This window comes from Echinops telfairi, unplaced genomic scaffold (assembly GCF_000313985.2).
Source record: "Echinops telfairi isolate 266 unplaced genomic scaffold, ASM31398v2 ScPeMD7_443;HRSCAF=831, whole genome shotgun sequence".
Taxonomy (NCBI): domain Eukaryota; kingdom Metazoa; phylum Chordata; class Mammalia; order Afrosoricida; family Tenrecidae; genus Echinops; species Echinops telfairi.
The window spans coordinates 79,781,801-79,785,886 of NW_022104341.1; positions in this window are offsets into that span (position 1 = coordinate 79,781,801).

A 4,086-nucleotide genomic window follows, 5' to 3' on the forward strand; every position below is an offset into this window, starting at 1 on the left:
CAATGAATGTACAAATGTGCTTTACACAATTGATGTATGGATTGTGATAAGAGTTGTATGAGCCCCTAATAAAACGATTAAAAAAAGATTTTATGAGTGAAATAGTTCAAAATCTGAAAAATACTAGTTTCCTCTCTGAAAACACTGAATACAGAGGAGGACATCAGCTCTGTATGAAGGACGAGTTGGGGTAAACTAGGTTGGATAGGCAGGAGGATAGTGCTTTAAGACGGTGAACAAGAAGCAGTGGTATAAAGACAGAGAAATAAGGACTAGTGAGGCGTATGTGGAGGCTGCAACTTTATCATTTTCTTCAAGCATGGCGCTCATATAGGGGAGCTCTCCAGCAAACACTGACAAAGTTCATCTGACTTCTAAGTGACAGGAGACCTTCAAGAAGCCTAATAAGAAAAGCTGCTCCTGCATTCACTTTGATTCATTTTAAAGACCTAAAAATCTTAGCAGAACTTTTAAAATTCCTTGCCCTGTTTTGAGAACCAGGTATTTAAACATAAGAGTATTCCTTGGCTTTAAGATACTTTGAAACACTAAAGTACATACAAGATATTTCCCAGCTTAAATTCATGCTGTTTAAATGCAGTGGAAAGAGCTGTAAATAACTGTTTGGTTTTTTAAATGGAAAAGGTGACATAAAAGCATAGCCATGGACCTTGTGTACACGAAGTATAATTGTTGCATTTTCACCCACTAGTTGCCTGTATTTTTAGTGTAGGAAAATTGTCAGTCATTGGTCGCCCCTTTCCAGTGAACTTTATGGATAATTTTTTCTTGGACCAAATCTTAGCGAAAACACTTGACACATCTTATACAATGTAGAAATGAAGCTACAGAGATACAGATGGGACCCTCAAGTCTGAGAACATGGGATATTTGCAGAGCCGATGATTTCTTGGAGGGTAGTCAACCATGGTGATGTGAGTACTGTAAAGCTGTGGGGGTTGAGCCTTCTGGGCCTTCATTTGATGATGGGGCACAATTCAAGGTAAAGAGAAACAGCTGGAAGAAAAAACTTCTAAGATTGGACCTTGGCATATGGGAAGTATGAATTTAGGAAACCTAGAAGTGATAAAAAATGAGTGGAACACATGAAGATTGATATCCTAGGCATTAGTGAGCTGAAATGGACTCCTGTTGATTTTGAATCAGAAAATTATATGATTTACTATGTCAGAATAACACAATAGGAATGGTGTGGCATTCATTGTCAGAAAGGATCTTATTAAATCCATCATGAAGTACAGTGCTGTGATCAGATTATATCTATCCACCTTTAAAGAAATCCAATCAATAAAATTATTATTCAACTTCATGCAACAACCACAATGCTAGTGATGAAGAAATTGAAGAATTCCACAAACAACTCAGTGGGAAATCAATCAAACATGGAATCAAGATGCATTCATAGTTATGGGTGGTTGGAATCCAAAAGTTGGAAACAAAGAGGAACAAAAAGTAGTTGGAAAATATAGACTTCATGATAGAAATGAAGCTGGAGATAGTGATAGAATTTTGCAAAACCAATGTCTTGTTCATAGTAAATACCTTTTTGACAACACAAACAGCGAATATACACATGGTCTTTCCCAGATGGAATACCCAGAAATCAAAGTAACTGAATCTTTACAACAGAGAAGCTCAATATTAGCAACTAAAACCAGAGCAGGGGTTAACTGTGGAACAGATCATCAATTGCTCATATGTAAGTTCAGGATAAAGTTGGAGAAGATGAAAAGTCCACAGGAACCAAAATACCATCTGAGTCTATCCCACCTGAATTTTAAGAACATCTCAAGAGCAGATTTGATGCATTGAACACTAGTGATGCATTGAACATCATTAAGAAAGCAAAAAGTCATTAAAAAGGAAAGGAAAAAGTTTCAAGTGTCAGCAGACATTCTGAAACTTGCTCTTAATCATAGAGTAGCTAAAGAAAATGGAAGAAAGGATGAAGCCAAGGACTTGGAAAGAAAATTTCAAAGGGCAGCTCAAGAAGACAAAGCCAAATATTATAATGAAATGTGCAAGGACTTAGAATTAGAAAACCAAAAGAGAAAAATACACTCGGCATAACTGAAACAAAGCACTCAAGAAAAATTCAAGCCTCAAATTGCAATTTTGAAAGATTGTATAGACAAAATGCTGAATGATGCAAGAAGCATCAGACGATGGAAAGAATACACAGTTGTGTTATGAGAAAGAACTGGTCAATAGTCCATTTCAGGAGGTAGGATATAAGGAAAAACAAATGGTGCCAAAGGAAGAAGTTCAAGCCATAATGAGTGCATTAGCCAAAAATAAGATTCCAGAAATTGATGGGATACCCATTGAAATGTTTCAGGAAGCTGCAGTAGCACTGGAAGGACTCACTTGTCTATGCCAGGACATTGGAAGACAGCTACCCGGCCAACTGACTGGAAGAGATCTATATTTGTGTCCATTACAAAGAAAAGTGACAATAGAATGTTCAAAATACAAAATTATATCATTGATATGGCACCCAAGTAAAATTTTACTTACGGTCATCCAACAATGGTTAGAGCAACACATTGATGGAAAACTGTCAGAAGTTCAAGCCAGATTCAGAAGAGAACATAGGACAAGGGATATCATTAATGTCAGATGGATCTTGGCACAAAGAAGAGAATACCAGAAAGATGTTTATTTGTATTTCATTGACGTTGCAAAGACATTCGATTGTGTGGGTCATAGTAAACTGTTGAAAACCTTGAGAAGAATGGGAATTTTGGAACACTCCATTGTATTCATTCAGAAATTGTACATGAATCAAGAGACAGTTGTGCAAGCAGAATAAGGGGATACTGCATGGTTTAAAATCAAGAAATATGTGTGTCATGGTTATATGCTCTTACCATGCTTATTCAATCTATGCTGAGAAAATCAGAAAAGCTAGGTTATAACAGAGAGATCTGAGGGAACAACCCCATTCCTAACTACGTGGCCAGTTCCTCCTGCCCCCCTGAAGAAAAATTCACTTCAGAGGACACTGAAGCTACAGCTCAGGGAGAGGGACATGTCTGATCAGAGCACAGAGGAGCAAATGAAGGAGGAGGAAGAGACAGTGGAGCACACCCTGGCCTACCAAGCCCTGAGGATGATATTCTCACTCAGAAGAGCCAATCCACAGAGAGGACCATATGGCCGGCCCCAACATGAGACATGGTGTCCCTGACCCATAGGGACAACACTGGAGACAAAATGCGGGAATTGTGCCCAATCTGACCCCACCACACCGAGGCCAAACACTAAGGGCAGGCAACAGAACAGCAAGGGGAGCAGAGCAATGAATCCCAAGGGAATACCAAAAATAGACTTTGGGGCCAGGGGCTAGCACCCCTTTAGACTCGACCAGAAAACACTCCTAAAGGTCAATAAACAGGTCTTGAACTATTTATAGGCTGCTCTCTTTTTTTGTCATTGTTTTTTTGTTGTTGTTGCTTTGTTTTGCTCTGTCTTCTTTTTGGGCATATTATTATCTATGCATGTCTATCTAGATAAGATAGGCAGGATAAACAATCTGGAGGAGAGAAAACAGGACCGACGGTTTCAGGGGGTCATGGGAGAGGGGAAGGCAGGGAAAAGGAAATAGGTATTAACAAACCCAGAGAAAAGGGAACAACAAGTGATCTAAAATTGATGGTGAGGAGGGTGTAGGGGACCTGCTAGGGCTTGATCAAGAACAATGTAATCTAGAGGAATTACTGAAACCAAAATGAAGGTTAAGAATGATAGTGGGACAAGAGGAAAGTTAAAGGAAACAGAGGAAAGAACTAAGAGGCAAAGGGCATTTATAGAGGTCTAAATACAGGCATGTACATATGTAAATAGGTTATATCTGATGATGGGGAAATAGATCTATCTACATATATTTATAGCTTTAGTATTAAGGTAGCAGCTGGACATTGGGCCTCTACCAAAGTACTCCCTCAATGCAAGAACACTTGTTCTATTAACTTGACATTCCATGAAGCTCACCTTCCGGACACAATTGCTGAAGACAAAGTGGGTGCATAAGCAAATGTGAAGAAAGCTGATGGTGCCCGGCTA